This window comes from Protopterus annectens, chromosome 3.part1 (assembly GCF_019279795.1).
Source record: "Protopterus annectens isolate FY-2018-M chromosome 3.part1, PAN1.0, whole genome shotgun sequence".
NCBI lineage: Eukaryota > Metazoa > Chordata > Ceratodontiformes > Protopteridae > Protopterus > Protopterus annectens.
The window spans coordinates 146,087,495-146,114,223 of NC_056732.1; positions in this window are offsets into that span (position 1 = coordinate 146,087,495).

Consider the following 26,729-nt stretch of genomic DNA (forward strand, 5'->3'; position numbering starts at 1 on the left):
TGCTGTATACAGATTGAAGGAAATTATACACACAGTGTGCATCATAATTGGTTGGCTTGACGGTATAAAGGCAATAGCTAAATAACCTTATATACAGAATGATTGACAAAACACAATATATACATGCATTATATACACAGTGGAAATCAGAGCTAGCATGCTCAAAGAAACAGAATCAAAGGTAGAGTCAGGAGAAGGTATGTAGAGAAAAGGGTATGAAGATGTCAAGTTATATGGCCAGAGAGGTAGCAGTTGCATTTTCCTTTAGTCTTGAAATGTGCTTTTATTTCTGATAGGAAAGTGGGGTAAGAAGAATGATCTTTAAGAGGAGGAGGAAGAGATTCCCACAGTTTAAGACCAATGACTGAAAAAGCATGGTCTGTGCAGTGAAATCTAGTTTGGAGTATTTGGATGAGAGGACTTGAGTGGTTAACATGTCCAAGTTCTATACTGGGGCATCTCTGAATAGTCTGGAGGCTAGTAAGAGGGAAGGTTTCATTCTTGATAAGTTTAACTAGTTGAGAGACAAGCAGAAAGTCAGCAGGCTGTTTCACATGTAGCCAGTTAGTTTTTTCAAGGATTTTTACAGTGGTGTTCATTCCTTTTTAAATTTCTTCAAATCTTCTGGGTTTCTAATACCGAGACAGGAATGGACCTCATTCCTAAGTCAAAGTACGATTAAAGTTCATGAACTTAGTATTGTCTCACTCTCTGATGTGAGCCAAAAGTTCTCTTCACAGCACTCCTGAAATTCGTACAGAGTTGCATGTATTGGTAGCATATCTAAATATTATTGTAGACTATTTTTTATAAGACTCGTTGCTCCTACTACTATTGGAACTATCTGGGTATCTTTCTTCCACATTGCTCCCATTTCTGCCTACAGATCCTGATATTTTATGACTTTGTACGCAGGACACTGTAGTCACTGGGTGTGGCAATTTCAATAATCAATGCTACTTTTGTCTTCTCTTCTTGGAACACTAAATCCGGTTTTCTAGCATCTATCTTTTAAACTGTTGGTAACAGATAATCCCATGTAATGTAGACTTCATCATTTTCTATGATGCTTTGTGGCTCATGTTTTCAGTCTTTTTCAGCCAGTTCAATACCATAATGTTTGCACAATCCCCAATGCAACAGTCTCGCTACATTACTATGCCTTTCAGTATACATTAGTCAGTCGCAACCAGCAACGAGGTGTGCAGCTGTTTCCAATTCTATTTTACAAAACCTACGTTTGTCTGTTTCTTCCACGTTCAACGGGTTTTGTAAACCTGTTTGTTTCGCCCACATGTTCAACAAATTTTGTAAACCAACGTGTACGTAATCCCACTATCTTGTGCCACCAATATTAACCTTTCATCTTTTGGTTTGAACTCGCCTCTCCTTAACCATTCCTGCATTCATTCCTGATCAACATGAGCTTCTTCCAAAAGTTTTCTATACTTGCACCTATATTTATGCATTTTCCACATTTTTTGCCTTCTCATCTGGTCCTTCACCATATATTCTTTCTTTTGTTTTTTGGCACATTCAGTTGCTGCCTGGTTTTTATCCACTTGTGGTTTGATTTCCATTCCTGCTTGACGCCGATATGCTTCTGCTAGCCTAAGCAAGGAAGTCATCTTAGATTTATTCTCCTCATGTTTTAAAACTTTCACTACATTTGGGTTTTGTGAGGTCAGCAGATATGTTTGGAGTCCGACAATTGCAGAGCTGTACATGTAATCAATTTTCAAGGAAGCCTATCCCTCCTTCAGAATGGGGAATATATAAATCTTGGTATGCACTGATTTTTATAAATCATTTGATGACAGCATGAAGCATCCTTCTTGTTTTCCTAACACATTTTGGGACCAGTCAATTATTCCAAAACTGTAAGTTAGGACAGGAGCAAATTGGTTTACAGCTTGGATTTTGTTCCCAGATGTCAACGCTGTTTTCAGGATTAATTTAAGTCTTCTAAAGTACTTCTTACTAAGTTTTATTCACATTTGTTCATGTTTTTTTTGTTGATCCTTCATCAGTTCCCAAATATTTATACACTCCCTCTTGCTCGAGTTCTTTTATATCACATTCTTGCCCCAAACTGTTTTTTGGTGCTGCAGTTTTCCTGCTTTAAAGGTTGCTTTTGCACATTTATCAAGACCAAATGACACTCTTATATCATCTGAAAATGTTTTGACAACTTGCAGTTGTACTTTCAGTTCCTCATCTGATGAGCTACACAGTTTCAAATCATTGACAAAGAGAAGATGAGAAGTCTTTGCACTTTCTTGTTTTCTAGGAGTCAAATTATAGCCATGGCCTAAGCTGTTAAGTAGACAGCTTAATGTGTTAACGGCAAGGCAGAATAGCAGCAGTGACAGAGTCACCCTGGAATATCCCCCTTTGAATTTTTATCCTTGGAATAATAATTTGTCCCTTATCATGGCTTAATTGCAAAGTGGTCTGTCACTGTAATGTAGCTGATCAGTGTAGGGTGCATCTTATACATTTTTAAGCACTCCTTTATCCATGAATGTGGGATACTATCAAATGCGTTTTGTAGTCAAGCCATGCCATACTTACATTCTTCCCCTTGTTTACAGTTCTCCACTATGTCTAACAACAAATGATCCTTTGTTCCGTATGACTTTCTTTTATTGCCCATTTGTTCTACTGCCACAATTACGTTTTCTTCTAAATGACTATAGACTCTGTCGGTATCAATTCCAGTGTATAATTTATACATTGTCAAAAAGCAAGTTATTGGTCTATAATTTTTAGGGTAGCTTGCAGGTTCACTCTTAAGTAGGAGCATTGTTTTTCCTGCTATTAGCCAGGTTGGTATTTGTTCGGCGTGCACATATAAATAGTTCTTACTCATGGCTAAATCTTCATGCAAAGATTTTAATACTTTTAACCAGAAGTTGGGTACTGGATCTGGGCCTGGGGTTTTCCAGTTTGAGACTTTTCTTAACTTTGTTTCAATCTCTCTGGCTGTTACTTCATCCCATTTCATATCCTGTACCTTTAAAATTCTTATTCTTTTACTTCTATCCATTTAGCATCTATGTTATGTTCCACAGGATCTTCATAGATACTTCTCCAAAATGTATCTATTTCTTCTTTTATGGTGGTCTTTCAGTTCCTTCTACCTTGTTACCCAATTCTCTATAAAGCTTTTTTTGGGTTATCAATAAATTGCTTATTTTGTACTTTTCCTTTATATTTATCGGTGTATCTTCTAAGATTTTCTGCCTGTGCTGAGATTTATAGTTTATTTGCGATAGAGCACGATAGATCCTGATCTGTTCTAATACTGCTCATTGCTTTTATCACATCTATCTTTCTAAGTATTTTTGTTGATCTGTTCCTCCTCTATATTCTTCTAACAATGACACTTCTTGTCTTAGTTGCTTTATGATTTTCTCTATTCAATACTTCCATGACGGTATTCAATTTCTCTCCTTTCTCTCCATCACTACCCTGTGTTCTTGTGGTACAACTTTATCACTTATTAATTTAGCTGCTGCACAGTATTATATCCTGTTTACTTCTGTTATATTGCATGGACCTCTATGGACAGTCCTAATTACTGTGTTCTTTTATCAAACTTCTGGCTTTTGGGGTTTTATTGACCTTCTGCAGTCAATTTCCTTCATTGATCTTAATATGTCTATCTCTATTAAGTCAAGCAACTCTTCTCATAGCTCATTTTCTTCTAAACTGAGAGCACATTTTTTGTTTTCCATTTCCTGTGGGCTTTCTACAGAAAGTTCTGTTGCATCTTCCTGTGGCACATTCTGTTCAATTTCCTCCTGTGCTATCCATTGCTCTGTCATAAGAGAACTCACAGGCCTATCACTCCTAAACATTAACTGTGTCAGAGTTTCCACAATTTCCTGTTTCTTCCCTTGCCGTCCAGTTTCAAGCGAATATTTATACTCATTTACTATGGAATGCTCCAAAATATCTTCATATGGCACCTGACCAATTGCTTCCCATTCTACTGTTTTCCCCTTAATTTGGAGTTCCATTGCTCTAGCCTGTGGTGATTTCTGAATTTGATTTTCTACACGGATTCCTTCACTTCGGAGGTACTCCTTAACCTCAGTTTCTACTTCTTTAATTCCTCCATTACTGACCTTTTCTACTTTTCCTCTTTGCCTTATTTTTTGTATTGTAAAGTCTTCCATGTCTAGATACCTTTTCCTGCATTTCTCTTCAAATATTTTTGGTGCTGCAATTTTTGTATTGATTAGTTTTGCTTTCTCCTCAACATAGATATTACACCATATTTACTCTCGTTTTCTTTCCCATGTCCATATTTCTTCTTCAGACGTCTCTTGATCTTCCTGTTTCTCTTCACTTTGGGGACTCTTTGGGGACTCTTTCCATCATGCTGTGATGTAACCTGTGTTAGATCTTCTACATCAAAACCTTCACTACGCAGGCCACTCCATAACTTCAACTTCTATTTTTTTTTTAACTTCTGTTTTACTAATCTGCTTTTCTACATTCCCTCTTTGTGATATTGTTTTTTATTGTGAAATTTTCCATGTCTGGATGCCTTTGCTTGTATTTCTCCTCTAATATCTTTGGGACTGCCTTTTTTATGCCGATTAGTTTGACTTTCGCCTTTGAATAAATATCGCACCATATCAAATCTCTGTTTCTTTCCTATGTCCATATTTCTTTTTTTAGACTTTTCAAAAATATCTAGGTTTTGTTGTTTATATTTTTGCACTTCCTTAGATGCTGCTTTTCCAAAGAGATCAAAGTTTCTTGGTCTATATACTGTTTTACAAAAATCTGTTGTATTAATGACCAAAGATTTTTATTTGGAGTTTCTGATAGTTTTTCTCGTGGAAGTATTTTTCTTTCCTCTAATTTCTCTCAATCTTTTGTTACATCTTGTATCCGGAAATTAGGGGCTTTTTGCACAACAACAACAATACATAATTTTGATGCGAGTGTACCACAGCTCAAAGGATCCACTACGCACAGGCTAATGTAATATCACTTTATTGTAAAAAAAACACAATAAAATGAACCACACTGGTTTAGCTTTTTCATCTACTAAATGTAGACTTCATCAGAACCACTCACAGTGATATTTTGTTTGGTTTGGTTATTCTTGGTTGAGTTTCGCTGTTTTTTTTTGTCTTCAACAATACACAATTTCTTATCCTCAATAGTCCACTCTATCGTCTTTATGGCTCTTCTTTGGCCTATCAGTTTTTGTGATTATTGTGGACTGCTACTTCTTTCCACAACAGGGCCTGGCCTGGTCCCATTGTAGGAATGTTTCCATATTTTGATGATTCTACGCTGTCATCTGTTCCAGTCCAGGCACCAGTGCGTCTACCAGGATTGGGCACTTTTTTATCCTGGGTCTTGTATACCCAGCTCTCTTTTAATTTTTAACCTACTTCTGTCCATGATATATGCTATATAAACATAATCTATGTATCAGTATCACCTTGGTGAGATTTTGTGTAAAACAGGGTCCGCCACGTGAAGGTACTCACCAAGACTTGAGGATGAATTAAATTTCAGCACTACTACTCTCCCTTGCTTGCTGTTCATTCCTTAGGGAGTGAGTGATGAATATGCAAATGATGTTCGAGACAGACTAAATGGTGGATACACTTTGTTTAGAGGCTGCAGCATTACTTACAGGAAGACAACATTCTAGCACAGCCTGCAATATACCTTTACCTATGGCATCTCTACAGGATGTGGACAGAAAAGTAGAGATCCTCAACCTGGAAGAGGAGAGAGGTGTGTGTGTGTGTGTGTGTGTGTGTGTGTGTGTGTGTGTGTGTGTGTGTGTGTGTGTGTGTGCGCAAACCAGGTGGTGTTGGAAATTTAGGAAAGGGTCCAACTAGATCCCTAGGTATTTAAATATGGTGACATTTCAATACTATTAAGACTGAGAATTTTTAAAGGCTTTGTTTTAGAAGAGTTTAGCAACAATGTTTATCACTCACCCACTGAATAAGGAAAGGCATGAAAATCAGCCTAAAGTTAGAGTTCCAGAAAAGAGACAGAGTGGTTGGAGCGGACTAGGACCATGTGATCAGTATAAAGCAAGAAAGGAAGATGGGGCAAGTCAAAAGGAAACTTGTTAATGTAGATAAAAAGAGAAAGGTACATACACAACTTTAAGGACTTTACCAAGAAAGAAAAAAATAGAGATAGGTATGCAAGGTATCCAGATAATCTGCATCTATACCAGTCTTCTTGAGAACTAATGGGAAAAATCCATCTCCAAGTAAGGATACAGTAAACTGGTAAAGAAGCAAATCCAAAACGTCCAGGCAAGATGAAACAAACCTAAAGAAACAGGATCCAAACCACTATTAGCGTTACACATTGAAGACTAATAAAACTCACCATAACTAGTAACAGCAAACTTGGAAAACTTCCAAAACATTAATCTCTTCTAACGGCCACAAAATGCCCCACATGCCATACCCTCGTCAACACAACTGGTTGAGGGCAATCTTAACAGCAAAATACCAAGCAATTAATTCACATTTCCCTTCTGAAAAATCCTTTTGGGTGGCAAGACAGGTTAGGATGTTCATCCTGTCCACCACCTGGAAGAGAGAGAGATGCCAGTTGGTTTGCCATTGCAGAGCTCTCCCAAGACAAGTATAAATACTTCTTGTGGGGGCCCTCAACTTCCTAAAACTGAAAAATGCTCATCCAGCACAGAAGCTGGTCTCTGAGCAGATGGCTGTGATGCCAACTACTCTAATCTTCTGTACATGGAAATCAAAGCCATACTATGGCTCACATGGCATGAAGCGGACAGGATGACCATGGCACAGAGCTAGAAGAACATAAAACACAGGCAAGGCCCTGCTGCAAGCCTCAACAGCCTTATCCATTCCCCAACAGTAAACTCCTGTAGCTGCTGATGTAAAATATGGATCAACAAGTCCGGGATTACTAGATTCAAGTTTCTGCAAACTACCAGAACATGCCTGAGGGTTGCCAATGGAAGTAAATCAACCGCAAAGTGAACAAATTTGTGATCATTACATGTGACTGGCTCCACTACTAACTCACTGATTGCAACACTCAGCTGAAACAACAAAAAAAAACAACCTATGTCCTCATCTGTAGGCCACAGAAACATCAACTGATGAACACTCAAACTCCCTCATAATTCAAAGAAATTGATTTGAAAGAGCCACCATCTCCTTGACATCCCTGACACTGAAGCTACCTAAAATTAACTACCTGGATGACATCACTACTGATAAGCAAATGAATTCTGTGAACTCCTGAAGGAGCGCCCTTTACTACTACTTGGGATTATAAATGAGGAGGTACTGACAGTTTGAAAATGTGATAGGCATCTGATTAAAGTAACTGGTGACTCCAACTTTAACCTCTTTCAGCTATATTGGTTAAACAATGGAAAATGGCAGCCCCATCCACAGAAGGATTGGGTCTTTAGAACTCCATATTTCACTGTTTTAACAGGTCAATAGTTAAAGTCAAGCCAGCATTCCATGATGAATCCAACACTGACACCAAAATGCAAGTCAGAAAGTTCCAAACTTGTTCTCTCTACACCTACCATTTGAGTACAGCACCCCTGCAGCAGCTAAATAAGAGAAGGTCCCACTAAAGCTCTCCCCAGTGGAAAGAGGGAGCCACAATGACATGTCAAAAGAAACAATCATGTTTATCTGCATTATACTATACATTGTCCCATTTGGGATGTACCTCACAAGACACTTCCAACAGCTGGAAAGACCACAAAAGTACCTCACCAAGAGGATTACTGGTCTCAAACATATGTCCTATGCAGCCCGACTGAAAAAACTCCAGCTGTACTCAGTGGCATATCGCTTACTCAGAGGTGATCTCTGCCTAACTTACAAAGCCATGTCCAACTCAGAATTGATGGACATGCTCCACCTAAATAAATCCAGGTCACTGCGAGCCACGTGCTCTAGTGAGCTAAACCTCGCCATAACAATGAATAGAACATGCTGGATGGATAGATTCCTGTCACAGAGCCTCCCCATGCTTTGGAATAAAATTCCAAATGACATCAGGCAGAGCCCCTCACTAACACTCTTCAAGAGAAACCTTGACGAGTGGATGGGTAACAGAAAATACACCCCTGGGATCACTTCATTGGCTCTGCTTGACAGAAGATCAGTTAATTAATCAATGGGGCGGCGAAAGCCGACACTCTGGCTAGGCTTATAAATCCCCTCAGGCAGATAGCCTAGTACCTACCTATGAACCTATACTTCACCCCATATTAGAAGTTACAGAGCCATATCCAATCCAAATACTCCATCTGACCCAAGCAAAGAATACCAACTCTATGCCTCTTAACAGCTTCCTCCTCCAGGTATTAATATCCCTAGGACAAACTGTCTCAAGGTAAAGAGCTGCTCCTGACACAGAAAAAAAAAACCACAATAAATGAGGCACGACATATTGTCAATTAAAACTGGTTAGCAGTGCCATTACTAGGAATCAACAGAGTGCTAATAAAATAATTAAAAGCAATAAACATGATATAAACTAATTTACAAGAAGATGCAATAATAGCGAAAACCAATGATGATAAAATCCCCAGACATGCAATAAAAAAAGAAATCATCTAAGATATAAAAATATGACTATGTTTTCAGCTAAGTACAGGTCACTTTTAAGTGTTGTATCAGAGGTTACAGTCTGCAGCTTGTTTTATCATTAAATGTTTGAATTAACCTTTTTTGAAAAAGGAACAGCACTTATTTGCAATTATTCGGATTACATGTTTCAGTTATACACACGTGCCATTTGGTACTTTGTACCATGCTTTAGCATTATGTTTGTATTCTTAGTTTAACATTATAAATTTGCACTCTTGCTATTCTGACTGGACGTGGCCGAAAAGGGTCCAAGCACCAGCCCACCGACATGGTTATCAAATATCAATCATATATAAACAAGGATGATAATACTATAAAATCCATCCAAGCATGCCCCTAACTCTAACATTAAATGTTCAACAGTCCAAGACTCGCAGCAAAAAAAAGCAGTGCAGTCTTGATGAAACCTCTATGAGCACACTACAGCATGCTAAACTTTAGCTTAGGACAGATAAACACTGGGGCAAGTAACAAAATTAAAACATCCCCCAGCAAGAGGCCACCAGCACAATGACAGAACAGCACAAAAGTACTGTATGCACTTAAGTCCATCCAGGCCAGAATGAAACAGTGTCATTGGAAAACTGCAAAGCCCGGAGTTTATAAAATGGGAACCAAAAACAGGTAAATGGACCAGAAAATAAGGTTAATCATTTTAAAACAATGAGTATTCAGCAAAAGAGGTCAGTAATATAAATGCAAATGATACCCAATCAAACTGACCCACATATGGAATTCATAAGGGAATAAAGAAGTCAAACGTCAGTAATAATACCTCAAGCTTCTGAGCCACAAAAAAAACTTCCAAAGCTTTGCTCATCATCCACAGTTTTATAAATCCACGTTGAAAGGTGGGTGTTAATCTCAGCAACACAGAGAAAAGTAGTCCCTTAAAAAAATGAGGGGGTGATCTTTGCTAATCTGATTTTAGTTTGGGAATATCAAAGATAGGTTCTCCAATTAATTTGCTTTGTTAAAAGAAAAACTGGACTGAGATGTCCAAATCATAATTCCAGTAGGAAAAACAGCAGTCAATACAAATCATCTTCAAAATCGAGCCAAGTAGCAATTACTCTGCAGGAATGTGCAACTTCACAGAGTTTTCAGAAACTGTCTTACACAGGGAGCAAGAAACAGTCCTGTAAAAGTAGCACAGTGGATAAAAGAGCTGCGAATGCCGCTGCATAAATAAAAACACTGCAGATGTAGACATCAGAAACAAATATCTAGAGATATTAAAAATGATACTGGCAGATTAGAGTCCTTGTAATCCCTTCAACAATCAATTACAAAAATAAGAAAAACAGTCTTACAGTGCAGGCAGGCAGCCAGCCAGCCAACATGCTGCCATTAAGCACAACAGCACATAACATTTGCTGCAATTCAGTATGTGGGGCTATTAATAAAGTAATGCTTAAAAAAATGATACAGATTTACCACACCAAGTTAATACCATTTGCAATGGTATAACTTTGTTAATAAACCACTGTGGAACAGATCTTAAATGACATCAAGAAACTACACTGCACACTTCGTTAAAAGTTTCAGTTGTTACATAGCCACTTTAATGTTTTTATATTAGACAACAGCAAATTTGTAATCACAGCACTAAACTGACTGCCTAATAATTCATACAGAGTTTACCACAAAGAGTTAAGATGAATTACAAAGGCATCTTTGTTAATGCACCATTATGGAATAACTGTGTACAAAATAGCTAACTACCAAACAGTGTTTAAACGACATTAGAAAACACCAGACTGTCAAAAGCAAGGTTTTATTGGCTAAGTACTTTGATGGTCTCATATTAGGCAAGAACAAATATGAAGTCTTAGAACTAGTATTACAGTGTAAAGTTTTAGCTTTGTGATTATAAATGCAATAGAGTATTAAAACAATTGACTATGAAAATGCAAAATGCTGACCTGCTTTGCCAGCAATATTCAAAATAAATCTGAACTATTAAAAAGGGAAGGACTGAGATAAAAATGGCATGATGGCAAAACACCCAAGCATCCATTATCTAAAACTACTTAAGCTACAAACTAAGGTAGCCCAAACTTCCCAATCATCAGCAACAATCTTCAGCTCGTGCCAACTTAAAAGCAAGCACTCCCCTGGTACACTCCTATGCCCCCCAAAAAGTATTTAACTCAATAGTAAAAATGTGAACATAACTCTCACTCCTCAAAATACAAGGTTATATAGCACACAACATTGGGCACTGGACCCTGCACTGCTGCAGCAGCACTCATGAGGTGACCTGAGGTACACAGTAATATTGCTTCTCCAGGTCCCCAAGACACATGTAGGCAGTGCTGGCAAATAAAACCATTGTGTAAAGACAGACAGCCAACCTGCTGTCTCACGGACATGGAGCTAATCTGCTGACTCACAGCCTGCATTACTCTTGTGCATCCCATGCTTCAATATCAGACAGATTCCCTCCCAGGACTCTGTCACAGACTTTTATCAAGAATTATGGGTGGACACAGGACTGTACCAGGAGAGTGCCTTGTTTTTTCTGTCTTGTGCAAAATATTCATGCACATGATGTCTGGTTGCGACCAGGTTCTGATGAGTGTTTTCGTAAAGTAAGTCTTGCATCCACCTTCTGACAATGTCCACAGTTACGATGAAGACTTCTCCATGCTTGACAAGAACAGCTTGGGCACTTTCCTCCATCCACATCTCGCTTACAGAATACTTTATCAGAACCTCTGAGGCCATCCAGAACTCATTCATTACAACCTTTTTAAAATTTTCCCACACATCAGCCTTCGGCAAATGCTACAGTTGTTGCTTTCCTGGATTGCTGGTACATACCAATGAATTCCACACATCTCCCACTACTACTATAAGGAAGGTCTCTTGCTTTAACTTGACAGTTTCCCCTGCTAACCCAAAGAGACCAACATGACAAATACCAACCACTTTTCACCTACTACTACTGACATCTACAACTTAGTTCACTTACACTTCACATCTACAACCCTTCCCGCTTCCCCCACTGGGAATATGCAAGAAACTCTTCTGGAGGTGAGAGCTAAATTCATTCAGATACCCAGATCAGAGAGACCATATTGCCAGACCATAAAGACTGAACCGACAAGAGGAAACCATTACCCACAAAGAGACCTGGACCATCAGTGTTTTGGGGAGACTCATGAAGGCCGTTAGTAGACTTACTAAGAGATCCCAAGACTTGCACAGGAAAACGGCAGAAACAATGAGCACCAAAAACTGGACTCCAATCAGTTGCTTATTTCATTAGAGAAGAACCTAAAAAAACTCAAAAGCCTCTAATGACAGGAAATCTGTCTAACCACCTCTCTGAAAAATGAAACAGTACCCAGAGGGCTAAGACTGGAAAAAATCCCACGTGGAACAAAAGAGCAATCGAAAAAAAGAATGGCATTAAAACACTGAAAAAATACAGGACTTAAATAAGTGAGCATCCTACTAGAACACACAAAAAAAAAACACACACAAGAATTTGTTAGGAACAACATCCAGAAACTGGAACCATTTCACAAAACACCTCATACAGCTGGAATTAAGGTGTACCCACTGCACTTGGCTCTATGTTGGGAAAACGGAATGAAAATTAAAGGAACAAATTGATGAGCATATTAGAGCTATTAGGGACAACACAGAGACAAATGCATTGGCAAAACATATTTCTTCAAATGATACACACCCTTTTAAATTTTTAATATTAGACATTTTGAAAAGTGATAGTAGGGGAGGTGCATGGCAATTAATTCTTGAAAAGATGGAATTGAGATGGCAAATCTTATGTGCACACTCTTAGCCAGGTTTAAATGGTATGTTATCTTTAGGTAGTGTTCTGAAACTAAAGGGTTTAGAACATTAATTGGTAGGTTCAGTATTATGTTACAATGTATACATATATATTTTTTATGTAAATATGTTTTAAGCATACCAGTAAGCATGAATTAATGAAGTTCAGGATGTTTTTTTATAAGTATTTCTTATAGGTATTTTTTACGGTACATAACTAAAATATTATTTATATATTACACTATATACATTACATAACATTAGTATGAATTTGTTTTTATTTTTATTATCACAGTTTTTTGTATATTAACATAGTATTCGTGCTGTGAAGGGTTGTTACGTAGTTATGTCATTCATGACTCATAGGGAGATGGCAAATGAGAGAAGTGATTTGACTTTCATTCAGCATTTTAAACTGGAAGGAAATGATGTTTACTTGTCAGAGGAAGTTTGTCATTAGCACAAGCGAAAGCGCTTACCTTTTGTTACTTTGTGTTACAAATTGGTTTTAACTTGTATTCGCATTCATTAAAACAACTTTTTCTTCATTCGCCTATCCGGATTCGATTTACTTGGATTTTTTGTATTGCAAAACACCTCATACAGCAGGAGTTACTTGCTGTATAATGGCAAGTTCAACCCACTGCATACAACACCCATGGATTAAACAGCAGGTGTTCCATTAAAAGTGTCTTTCAGTTATGAAGCATGGCTTCCACTAGAGATCCACACTATTTCCACCAGATAAGATTCAGAGTCAGGTTTACTATATGCTGATTTATACCATCACTTTTTAGCCTTGTATTATTGGATCATCTTCCCTACAACTTGCTTGGGTTACTTCTCCAGAATTTTCTTAGTCAAGTTTTTTGTTTTTTAATTTAATTATTTTATCCTCCAAACAACTGCTTGGGACATTTCTCTGGAATTCTACTACAGAGTCACACTCAAAGTCAAACTTCTGCTAGAAAATCAGATTAGAAGTCAAGTTTATTATGACCTCATTGATATTCTTACAATTTTTACTTCTTCACAACTGTTTTATTTTTCCCTGCTACAGCCTGAAATAAAGTTATTAATCTCTCTCTTCAGTGCAATATTTCACTAAAGTTAACACTTTTGCACAATCCAACTACTGCATGATTCACAGGTTAACTCAGGTTCTGAGGAAGCGAAAGTGCCACTTAGTTAACAGAATCCACCAGCAGGCTCTGTTAAATTATAAGGGAGGTTGTTTTGTTGTTCTGGCAGTTTAAAAGTATTTTAAATAGAGAATATTCATTAAAACATAGTAGTAAGGTTTCTTGACCTCAAAAAATGTCTGTAAACCATTTTATAAAATTCAGCTTAGTAGTCACACATGTACAATTGATTATGAGTTTATACATAAAAAAGATGGACTTTATGATTGTAAAACATTGGGAACACTTAAAAGTTCCAAGCGTTAGATACATGGGCTTACCAAGCACTACTTGTAAGCACCCCCATGCAAATAAAGATGGGTTTAACATCCTATGAGAGGTCTAAAATCTGAAGGGAAAGGCCAATCAGGTGTAACTATGCCCCCTTGTAACAGTAATTTTAATAGGGTCATAATTACAGAACCTTTAAATGTAAGAAATGAAAGTTGTGTAAAATTTTACATTAACCATAGATGTCCTTCTCTTCCATGTTGCAGTATTCACTAGCGGGTTTACCCTTCTTCCCATCAGCTTGTTCAGCCAGGTTTCCAAAGCTTTTCCAGTCCTTGATGGTGCATTGGACGCCTGATGTGTTGGCAGGTACGTGGGCCATAAAATGTGACATCTGCGCGCACCAGTTCTCAGAACCAAGGAGCCCGAGACGGAGCCAGTCCTGATGGCATAGCCTGTATAGGAGCCAAGAAGAGCAAGTGCAAGGAGAGCAGGGAGATGGAGGGAGGGAAGGAATACTGCAACATGTAAGAAAATTACATCTATGGTTATAGTAAGATTAGATTGTACACTACTTTCCTATGTCCTTCTATTCCAATGTTGCAGTATTCACTAGTGGGTGAGTGCAAAAGCTCACTGGTGGCTGGGAGGTGGTCTAGATGAGGATTCCAGGAACCCATGCAGGATAGCCCTGGCAAATGCTGCTCTGGTCCTGGAGATGTGGTCCAGCTTATAGCATCTGGTGAAGGTGTGCACAGAGGACCAGATAGCTGCTTCCAGAATGGAGTTAGTATCTAGACCTTTAAAGAAAGCTCCAGAGGCGGCCATGGCTCTTGTAGAATGGGCTTTCACATTGCCCGTTAGTGTCTTTCCATGGTGTGAGTAACAAAAGGAGTTGGTCCTAGCAATCCAGGAAGAAATGGTTTGTTTCCCCACAGCTTTCCCCAGAGCGCTGGGGTGGAAGGAAACAAACAGCTGGCCTGATTTGCATATAGGCTTGGTCTTATACAAGTAGAAATGAAGTTGCCTGTGGACATCTAGGGAGTGAAGGACTCTCACCATCTCCCTGAGGGTTTGGAAAGAAGGTAGGCAGGTGAATAGCCTGATTTAGAGAGGGGTCATTGACCACTATGGGAGTGAAAGAGGGATTAATCCTGAGGGTGACCCTGTCCATATGGAAAACTAGGAAGGGTGGGGTAGCCATAAGGGCTTGGAGCTCGGAGACCCTTCTGGCTGAAGTCAAAGCTACTAGCAATACTGTTTTCCAAGTGCAAAATTTCAAGTCAGCCTTGCCAGCTGGTTCAAAGGGTGGTAGAGTGAGTTTTTCCAGCACACAGTTAAAGATCCCAGGGAGGAGGAGTCGGTTTTCTGGGGAGTTTTAAGTGCAAAACACCCTTTAGGAACAGCTTGGCTGGGAGTCTGGAAGCTAGTGGAGACTAACATAAGCAGGCAAACAGGTGTGCTTTTAAGGAGGAGTAAGACAAGCCTGTCTTCAGCAGTTCACACAGGTAAGACAGAATAAGAGGCAGGTCACTGTCCAGAGGCTCTATCTGTCTTTTGTGATACCAGACAGAAAATCTTCTCCATTTAGAGAAACAGGATTTTCTTGTGTTTGGTTTCCTGGCCTCCTGCAGCACTGAGAGCATGTCATTGTTGTACAGGTGTCTGAAGGGAATCAGAATCCTATAAGCCACAGGGAGAGGTGCACGGATCTCCATTGTGGGTGAATCTATGTCCCCTGGTGCTGTGTGAGTAGATCCACTGAGGGGGATAACTTGCGGTGATTGCCCTTGGATAGCTGAAGAAGTAGGGGGAACCAGTGCTGCCTTGGCCAATAAGTCGCCAACAAGATTTTTGGTGAGTCCTGCTGAATTTTCAGGACTCTCTGGATTAGAGGGACGGCGTACAGGAATCTCCCCTTCCAAGACACTAGGAAGGCATCTGTTTGAAGAGCCTTCAGGTTGTGAGTTCTGGAGCAGTAGCTCTGGAGTTGCCTGTTTGTGGAGGAGGTGAACAAGTCTATCTGTGGAATACCCGACCTGTGGATCAGATCTAGGAATACCTCCCTTGACAGCATCTATTCGTGACTGTCTGAGGAGGTTCTGCTTAAGGAGTCTGCCTGACAATTGTGTTGGGGCATGATGTAGGCTACCTGGAGGGAGATCCACTGGGAGACAGCCAGATCCCATAAATGTAAGGCTAGCCTGCAGAGGAGGTAGGACCTCGTCCCTCCTTGCTTGTTCTGGTATCACATCACCGTGGTGTTGTCTGTGAAGATCTTCAGAATGCCCTGTCTGAGGAAAGGTTGAAAGGCCTGCAGGGCAAGAAGTATGGCTGACATTCCCTTGATGTTGATATGCCATTGTTTGTGCTTGTCTGTCCACAAACCTTGCACTGTCCTTGTGTCCAACGTTGCCCCAACCCCAGATCTCATGCGTCTGTATGCATGATCTGAGAAGGGGAGGGCAAATGTAGGGGAAGACCCAGGTTTAGGGCCACCTGGGCCAGCCACCACTTCAGCTCTTGGTGGAGCCAGGGGAGAAGTGGGATTCTGAAGTCTAGGGGGTGTGAGTGCTGGGCCCACACTGAGCGAAGATACCACTGCATCTTCCTCATGTGTAATCTTGCCAGTGGTAGTATGGGAATAGTGGCAGCCATGTGCCCAAGAAGTTTGAGGACTTCCCTCGCAGTCAGGGTGGGTGAAAGGAGGGCAGATTGAAGGTGTTGGGTCAGGGAAAGCACTTTTTCCTGAGGTAGGAAGGCCATCCTGAGGTCTGTTCTGATTCTGCATCCTAGGAAGACAATGTCTTGTGTAGGATTTAGTTTGGATTTGAGGAAGTTTATGAGGAACCCTAGAGACTGCAGCAGGAGCAGGAGGTCCTTTGTGTGGGCAAGGAGGGTTTGTCTGTCTGCTGCTTGAATGACCCTGTCATCTAGGTATGGGAAAATTTGCATACCTCTTGTTCTGCAGTAAGCAATGACTGAGGCTAGGTATTTTGTAAATACCCAGAACTGAAAATGCAAGGAGCCTGCTTTGAATCTAAGGAATTATTTGGAGGATGGTTTTATGGGATATGCAGATAGGCCTCCTTGATGTCCAGGGTCACCATGAAGGCCTGGAGAAGGATGAGGGGAAAGAGAATGGGTAGTGTTATCATCCTGAAGGAGGGGACCTTCAGGAATGGGTTGAGGTGGGAAAAGTCTAAGATGGGTTTCCATAGTCCCTCCTTCCGGGGTACTAGAAAAATTCTGGAGTAGAATCCTTTCCCTCGGCAGAGGGGGGGGGGGGGCAGGTTCTATGGTGCCTTGGAGCAACAGGTTGTTTAGTACCTCAGAAAGGAGGGACCACTGAGAGGGGTGAGGTAGCGGTACAGGACGTTTTGGGGGAGGAGACATCCAAGACATGAAGTAACCCTCCTCCAGGATAGACAAATCCCATTTGTCTGATGTCACTAGGGCCCAAGCAGGGAGGCAGTGGGAGAGACGGGAGGATAGAGGTATGGTGAGAGGATGGGGGGGTGAAAAGGAGGCAGGCAGTCAGATGCTGCCTGCCCTTTCTGGAAAGGGGGGGTCTCTGGGCAGTGGCCTGAGGAGTCCTAGGCTGAGTAGCCTGTCTCCTGTGTGGTCTTCTAGACCTGGAGGCAGCAGAGGGCCTGGAAGACTTCCATATAAATTGTGTTTTGGTCAGGTAGTTCCTCTGAAATTTTGGGATTGGAGAGACAAATAGATGCTTTAGATTTTGGAGCTCTTTCCCTTTTTGCTGAAGTGACTTGAAGAGATCAGCCACCTTGGAGCCAAAAAGGGCTAAGGGATCCAAAGGAGCATCCAAGAGTTTGGTCTTAAAGTCATCAGGTAGGGGCTATAGATGCAGCCAGGAGTATCATATGCACACCTTAGGGAATGTTTATTGACTTGGGAGATGAGCCCAAGCAAGGAAGACAGGGATGCCTTTGCAAAGTAGTCAGGGATCTCACAGAGTTCCTTAGAAGCTTTATCCAGTAAGGCCAAAGAGTATTTGGCCATGTGCAATTGGTAATTTGTAGCCAGAAAGACTAGGATAGCTGAAGTGTATTATCTTCTTCCCCCACCTCTCCATGGCCTTGCTGTCTGCAGTCTGGACGATGGTAGTAGGGAGAAGTTTGGTAGCCCTATCAGTAGCAACAGAAATAGTTACTTGGTCAGCTGGTGGGTATTTGAAAAGGAATTTTTCTGCATCAGGTACCCTATACAACCACCCTGCCCTTCGAGGGGCAGGTGGCTGGGAATCTGGGTTCATGCATGCTGTTGCTAAAGCATCCAGGAAGGTAGTCTGGACAGGAGGAATAGGGGCTAAGTTAGGAGATTCCATCTGGATCAAGTCATAGAATCTTTTTGTACCTCAGACACGTTTGAGCAATCCCATTTAAAATGTTCCTTCATAAGACTGATGGTGTCCCCGAAGGTAAGGTCTTCCACAGGGGAGTCAGGTTCAGCAGAGGCTTCTTCTAGGAATCCATACCCCAGAGGGAAGAAATTTGTGAAGAGTAGGGCAAGGAGTCCACTGAGGAGTCCGACATTTCCTCTTCTGCAGGGTGGCTACGAGTGGTCTCAGGCTGAATATGCCTGGGACTAAGCAGAAGTGGAGCAACATGAGGGAGGTCTGGCATAGACCTAAGAGCCAGAAAGGAGTTGTAGATGCTCTCACTGAAAGCCTGCAAGTCTGGCAAGGCCTCTGGGGTTGAAGCGATATGCCTTGTCTTCTGTTTTTTCTTTGAAGGCCTAACCGGCATCTGGCTGGCGGTCGGCCTTGAAGTCATAGAAGGAGCGGCTGAGGCCTGCTCCGAAGCACCCATCCCAGAAGCTGGTTCCCCCCCTGGCATCTGAATCAAGCACTGGGATATCCTCCCTGGACATGTTGTCCACTCTGGATTGAGCAGCCTCCTGAAAGGTACCCACTTTATCTGAAGTGGCGGACAAAGGTTCCTCGACCAAGCTAACGGTGGCTACAGGCTGAAAATCGGTGGAGGGAGGCTTGGTGGAAGCAGATGGCCACACAGGCTTGGCTCTCTTCCTGGATGGTGCATCAGAAGCAGCTTCTATTCCGAGAGCAATCTAAGGCACTGGTATTCAAGGTACAAGTCAAGGGCCTGAAATCAGTGACGAAGGGTCTTAGGGATGAACGACTTACAAATGCCGCAGTTTTTATAATCGTGATCCCTACCCCAAGCAAAAGAGACACTGGTCGTGGGTGTCTTTTTGGGGAATCTGGCGACCACAGTTGCACTTGCTCTTACCGGACATTAAAAGACTATAGTAAATACAAAGGACTGAAGAAAATCCCCAACAGGGTACTTATCTTAATGAGAAACTGATCAGACATCCACGAGTAGCAGGAAAACCTGGGGTATGGCTGGCGGCTGAAATGTTCTGAGGACTGGTGTGTGCAGACATCACACTTATGGCCCACGTACCTGCCAACACATCAGACATCCGACACACCATCAGGGACTGGAAAAGCTTTGGAAACCTGGCCGAACAAGTTGATGGGAAGAAGGGTAAACCCACTAGTGAGTACTGCAACACTGGAATAGGAGGACATCTGGATCTGAAGAAGCCTACAAGGTTGAGTGTTTATCCCAGTAAAACCTATAAAAAAATGATCTGGAATCTGTCGCTTTTTAGAAAGAGAATTTAGAACTGGATTTATTTTAAGTTAGGAAATAAAAATTATTTAGATAAATGGATTGCAATAAATACATGGACTCTTGACAATCCTGTGTTGCAATTTTGGTTTGTCCTATAGATGGCCAGGCTGGATTAAAATTACTGGAGTCTTCATCTATGGGTGACCTTTGATTGTGAGCTATGCATTTCTAGGACAGCACTGCAAATTCAGCCTTCGCCAGATCAATTCAGCTACTGCCCCATCTGCTTGACCCAAACTCACTACCAAATGGTACTTATTAGACAGCTAAGCAATACTGCTGCACCAGGAAGACGAAAAAAATATGACCATGGTTCTGATGTCACAACTGTAATTTTGATCATCAAACTTTAGCACAAAGTGCTCTGAATACAAAAAGTACAGTTATGTACACTTACCATAAATGTAGATGTTCAAGTGTATTCACTGTTGCAGTCATCACATTTGGGTTATCTGCTTGCAGTGGCCCTCAGTCGGCCTGATTATCAAAGTCTTGGGTCCTGCATCGGTTGCGGTCTCATCCTCCGTGACATCAGGTAGTCAGGGGTATAAAGCATGCAGCCAACGCCATTACATCAGTTTTTTGTGCCCCGGATGTCAGCTGCCCCCTAATGGGAAGCGATTAAATATATATATATACAATGGTATACCCTCCAACAAAAAAGCAAATACACCAAAAAGCTTTTAAGCATAGTAGAGGAGAGTAGAGGTACAGCCAAAAGAAGTAAGGGGGTTGGAGGGAGGATAACCAGGACTGCAACAGTGAATACACTCGAACATCTACATTTATGGTAAGTGTACACAACTGTACTATGTTCTTCGTGTTTCACTGTTGCAGTCATCACATTTGGGTAGGTTCACAAAGCTAAGGATGGGAGGAGGAAATTAGATAGCCTTAGGACCAGCTATAAGGCCCTGCAAGAATGCAGTGGCAAAGCCAGTTCTGGATTTAGAGAAAATAGGCAAATGGTAATGCTTGGTGAAAGTATGTACAGAACTCCAGGTAGCAGCTTCTAGGATGTCCTCTGAGAAAGGATGTGGAGGTAGATGCAGCCCTGGTTGAATGGGGTCTAATCCCCTGTGGGATAGGTTTTCCATGGTGCTTATAGCAGAAATGAATGCAATGGCCTATCCATTTAGAAATGGTTTGCTTTGAAATAGCCTTCCTCTCTGCCCCTGCAGCAAATGCAACCAGCAGTTGTTCAGATTTCCTTTGAGGTTTAGTCCTGTCCAAGTAAAATCTCAGTTGTCTGTCCACATCTAAGGAGTGCAGTACGAGTCCCCCTTTGTTCTGTGGATTAGAAAAGAAGGTTGGCAAATGAATGGACTGATTAAGACCCACAGTGGAAACCACCTTGGGCATTAATGAGGGATTTGTCCTAAGGGACACTCTGTCCGCATGAAAGATGATGAAAGGCTCCACTGCCATAAGGGCCTATAATTCAGAGACCCTTCTTGCTGAAGTGATTGCTAAAAGGAAGGCTGTTTTCCAAGAAAGGAATTTCAACTCTACACTTGCAGCCGGCTCAAAAGGAGGAAGAGTGAGTTTTCCCATACAAAATTAAGGTCCCAGGCTGGAGTTGGGGCTCTCCTGGGTGGTCTTAAGTTTTTGGCCCCTCTGAGGAACTGCTTGAGTAGGGGATGAGAGAAGATGGGTGGTTCTGTGTTATAATGAGCTGAAATGGCTGAGGCATGAATTTTGATGGAGGAAAAAGAAAGACCCTTGTGAAGCATCTCAGTTAAGTATTGGAGAATCTGAGGTAAGTTGGGCGCTGCTGTAGCCATCTCTTGAGTTTGGTTCCAGGCACAGAATCTTTTCCATTTTTCAGCATAAGATTTTCTAGTACTAGGGCGCCTTGCTTCCAAAATGACATCCAACACTTGTTTACTGAGGGATGGTAATGGAGAAATTAGATAATTAGCCAGCCTGCCAGGTTCAGGGTTTGAAGCTGAGGGTGCAGAATCTGGCTGTCCTGCTGAGACAGCAGGGTAGGGGTCTGAGGCAGGTGCCATGGAGCCAGCAGTGACACACTGCGCAAGAGGGGGTACCAGTGTTGGCGTGGCCAGTCTGGTGCAATCAGTATCATCCTTGGTTTGTCCTGTTTGATCTTTAGTAGTACTTTGGAGAGGAGAGACAGAGGGGAAAGGCATAAACTGATAGATTTTTCCAGCTGAAGGACAGAGCATCCACTTTCCAAGCTAGTTTGTGAGGAGTCATTGCACAGAATTTGTCCAATTGGTACTTCTTGGGAGAGGCAAACAGGTCTATATCTGGGCTCAAAAAGAAAGGTTTAAGTGACACTGCACTGTTTAGCCCTGGATAACTATCTGCCTTCAACAGCATAATCCATTTCTGTTCCACTTCTTCTACAATGTTACTCATGTTCCCACCTCTGCGTGTGCAGTCTGCAAGTCCATTACATGTTTTCAATTTTATGGCCCTGGAGGTTGTGCAACCGAACATTCGAGGTGGGGACATGAGTAACCTTTCTTGAAAGCAAGACTCCTTAAGCATTGGCACAATGTATATTTTTATCAATGAATTATTAGTTACTACATGTTGTTGGTTATATAGGGCTGTTTTTATATGCTGTTGTTTTAACTATTTTTTTGCATACATTTATCTACGATGTCATCAATGAGAAGTTGTATGATTGGATATGGCATGGTTTAAATCTACAGAGTTTATGTGTGTTAGAGTCTGAGGAAGCGATTTGTTATTTATCGTGAAAGCGCTTACTTTATCCATTAAACTTTTATTATTTTGCTGTCAGCCGTGAACAGTTCGTTTTATTCTTTTTATGTTTTATACTTTGAGGTGAATACCGAGCATTAACCCAGTCAAGGAACATTTCTTTTATTTTCTATTCTATATCTGGGCTCCCCAATTTGTTTATCAACATGTTGAAAGTCTTTGGTTCCAGTTTCCGCTCGTGTGGGTCCATGAGATTTCTACTTAGTTCGTCAGTCAGTGTATTTAGTTTTCCTGGCAGGAATTGAGTCTGTAGATGTACTTGGTAGCTCAAGGCTGTGTTGCACAGAGCCATGGCTAGTCTGCAGAGGGGGTAGGAATGGGTACCCCCCTGCTTGTTTATGTACCACATAACAGTGACGTTGTCCGTCTTTACCATTAATTGTCCTGGAAGAATTTGGTCCTTGAAGGCTGTCAGCACGTTCTATACAGCTAACATTTCTTTTTGATTGATATGCAGGTGCATTTGACTTGGGCTCCATTTGCCCTGAATGCACTTCCCTGCCAGGTGAGCCCCCCATGCATAATCTGATGCATCTGTTGTTAGTGTTTGGGAGGCAGGGGGTAGAGTGAATGGTAGTCCCTTGTTTAGGTGGCAGGCCTCTGCCACCCAAAGGAATTCTAACCGTAGGCAAGGTATGATAGGAATCATTGCTTCCAGATCATGAGAATGTTGCCACCATAGGCTTTTTAGATACCATTGTAGTTTCCTCATATGTAGTCTTGCATATGGAATTAGTAGAATGCAGGAGGCCATAAACCCCAAGGCTTATATTATTTGCCTTGCAGATAGCAGGGTCTTTGTGGCCATTAGTTTGAAGTAAGTTGTCAAATGAATCTGTTTCTTTGGCATGAGGAAAGCCATCTGGGAAGTTGTGTTCAAGCTTGCTCCCAGGAATATAATTTGTTGACAGGGTACCAAATGTGATTTATTTTTGTTTATGGTGTACCCCAGACAAGATAGCACCTTTTGTACACATGCCAGATGATTCAAAAGTATGTCCTGGCTTTCTGCCTGAATTAGACAATCATTCAGGTATGGGTATATTTGAATTTTTCTTTACCTGCAAAATGCAATGACTGGAGCTAGGCACTTTATGAATACCCTGGGGGCAGCAGATAAGCCAAAGGGCAGTGCAGAGAACTGATAGTGCATGTAGCCTGCTTTGAAGCGTAGGTATCTTCTGCAAGCTTCCTTGATTGGGATGTGCAGGTAGGCTTCCTTTAAATTCAGTATTGCCAACCAGGCATCTTTGCATAGCATAGGAAGCAACTGGTAAAGAGTTAGCATCTTGAATTTTGGAATCACCAAAAAAATGTTTAAGATGGAGAGGTCCAGGATAGGACGCCGTGAATTGTCTTTTCTGGGTACCAGGAAAAGTCTCGAGTAGAAACCTTGTCCCTTTTCCTCTTCTGGTACAGTATAAATAGCCTTTATGCTTGAGAGAGAGAGTACTAGTTTTTGAGCCTCTGCCCACTGATTTGGGGGTAGATCTGGCCAAACGTTTGGGGTTATTAACATTTGGAAGTGAAATCTGTATCCTTGGGAAACTATATTTACAACCCTGGGTAATGAGTTCCCAGTTTTTGGCCTGCAGAGCAATCTTTCCTCCCTAAAGGAGCAGTCAGTCAGTTGCGAAGTGCTTGGAAGTTTTAAAGTTAAGTCACTGAGACAGCTTACCATAGGAGGGGTCTTAGTACTCCCTGATTTGGAAGCGGAAACCCCCCACTGCTTAGTCCTGTGCGTACCCTGGGACTGAAACCTGGGGGTTCTGCTGGTTCTGGGTTTGGAATGAGAAGGCGTGAAACAGGCAGGAAAGGACCAATTCTTAGAGGGACAATGCCTACTAAATCTTGGAGGCTGTACTTGTAGGAAATCCTTAACAGTTTGCATAGATTTAGCTTTTCCTCCATCTTTTTAAGAACTACTTCTGCTTTGTTGCCAAACAAGCGGTCCTGATTTAAGGGAGCATCCAACAATTTAACTTTAACATGATCTGGCAAAGATTGCTCCTTAAGCCAAGCATGCCTTCTAAGTACAGACCCAGTGACAGCAGCCCTGCAAGATGCCTCTAATGAATCAAAACCACAATGCAAAGTATGTTTTCCAACCTGTTCAGCAGAATGCATTAAATCCTGTAAATTTTTATTTTCAGCACAGTCAGGAATCAACATAATTTTCTGTTTAAGCAATCCAATAATATGTTGCTGATACTTTAACATGTGAAACTGACAGTTTAAGGCCCTAATGGCCAAGGTTGCAGAAGTGTATACCTTCTTACCCCATCTATCCAGCGCCCTGGATCAGAAGGGGTAGGATTTTTGGTAGTAGTAGCCTTAATGCCCTTGGGTCCCCTGTGAAATGGTCTCAGGATCCTCAGTAAGATTTTTAAAAAGGAACTTGCGAGAGTCAGGAACCCTGTAACATCTATCAGGTTTTCTGGGAGCAGGAGGTAAAGAATCAGGGGCCAAACTAAATTCCGAAAAGGCATCATCAACAATGTCTAGTACAGGAGGGATAGCTAAAGGCCTGTGTTGAGACAGGAGTAAGAAATCCCTAAGTCTCTTTTTAGAATCAGAGTAATCCTGGCTTTCCCAGTGGAAATGCTCCCTAAGAGTATGCAAGATTTCCTCTGGAGGGGAAGCAGAGGGAACAGAGCCCTCTGCATCAGAATTCTCATAGGTAGATAAGGGTAAATCCTGGTCATCAGAAGAAACAGAAATTTCAGAATCCTGGTCAGAAGAATCATAAGCAAATTCAGTCCTAGTTCTCTTAGAAGGGGAAGGTTGGCTTCCCCTAATTAAAGTAATAAGGTCTTCAGCCATTCTTAACATTTGTTTTTTAGGCATAGAAGCCTGAGCATGCTGTCTGGGCGTTGGTATTCTAGGCATGGTTCGAGTTTTAGGACTTAAAGAAGAAGGTGGCGTCGGTTTAATATGCAAGTCAGTATATGCCTGAATACACCCTCAGAAGCCAGTGCCTGTACAGCATCTCCAGACCCATCCAAGGTAGAGACATCCGCAGGTTCCACAGTTGAATCATCTTGCAGCATACCGGACTCCGAATGGGTCTCAGTAGAGGCCTGTGAATCTGAATTAGCAGGTATCAGGGGCTGCGAAAGTGCCTTACTGAGTACCGGCGAACTGGCTTAGGAGCAGCGTCGTGGGCAGCTTTGGACCTAGGCGGCCTGTCTCTGTCTTTATCTTTGCATTTTTTTTGAATGTCAGTAGTCGGATGGCTTACAGAAGACAGATCTGGATAATTGAACCGAGAACCGAAATATTTAGAAGCATAAATATACCGACGACGGATAGTTCATTGGTTAAATAAGGCACAAAACCGACAGCGAGGTACGTCGTGATCAGGGCCTAGGCAAGGAATACAGTACGAATTAAAATCTTTATGAGATTTTTGCTTTCCACAAGAAATGCAACTATTAACTTTTACTGACATCGGTAAAGAGCAAGAAAAAGTTTCCCCAACAGGGTACTTAGCTTTAGTTGAAGACTGGTTCTGAAACTCGAAAACGAAAATTTCAGGAGTTGGCCGACCGGCACTTGCGAACTGCTTCTGCTTCGGGCACCGCACGGCAAGAAAGACTGATGTAATGGTGTTGGCTGCATGCTTTATACCCCTGACTACCTGATGTCAAGGAAGATGAGACAGCAACCGACGCAGGACCCAAGACTTTGACAATCAGGCTGTCTGAGGGCTACTGCAAGCAGATAACCCAAATGTGATGACTAACAGTGAAACACGAAGAACATCATATTTATGTACTTCCATGAGTTTGAAGATGGTGTTTACTATGGACAATCCATGGCTAGCACAAAAATCCCAAAACAATTCATCATCTGGGTTAGCCCATCATAACCTGCTACCTCTACATACCACATTAGCAGGCATTGTAACAGGCCTCCACCTTTTGCCTTGCAGGTGGATAAGCCCAGAAGATACAACTTTACTGTACTACATGGGTCACCCCCTCCAAAAACTCACCATCAAACACCTCCCCCCCCAAGATGGCTTGTCAGGTGGGTGCCAGTGTCTTTGAATGAAACATAAGGGTCAAACTTTGGGGTGCTGTTTATCAGTAGAAAACCTGAAGAACAGCAGCTGCATGTTATAAATGTACCTGCACACAGCTTTTTTCCCTTTCATATACACTTCTTTCACAATTAATAACTTCAGCTAGATAAGGATACTTATCTTGTGTTCATGCAACTATTTATAAAAGCTGACTGCTTTAACAGAAGCATTGTTATTGTACTAGGTGGAAATAACTCCAGTAAATAAGCAATAAGTTGAGAGAAATATTTGTGTGCAATGGATATACCCTAGAATAAAATATTATTATTTACCAAGATAAGTAGCTACAGGACATACCAGCAGTTAATTTAAAAGTCTTCTGTGT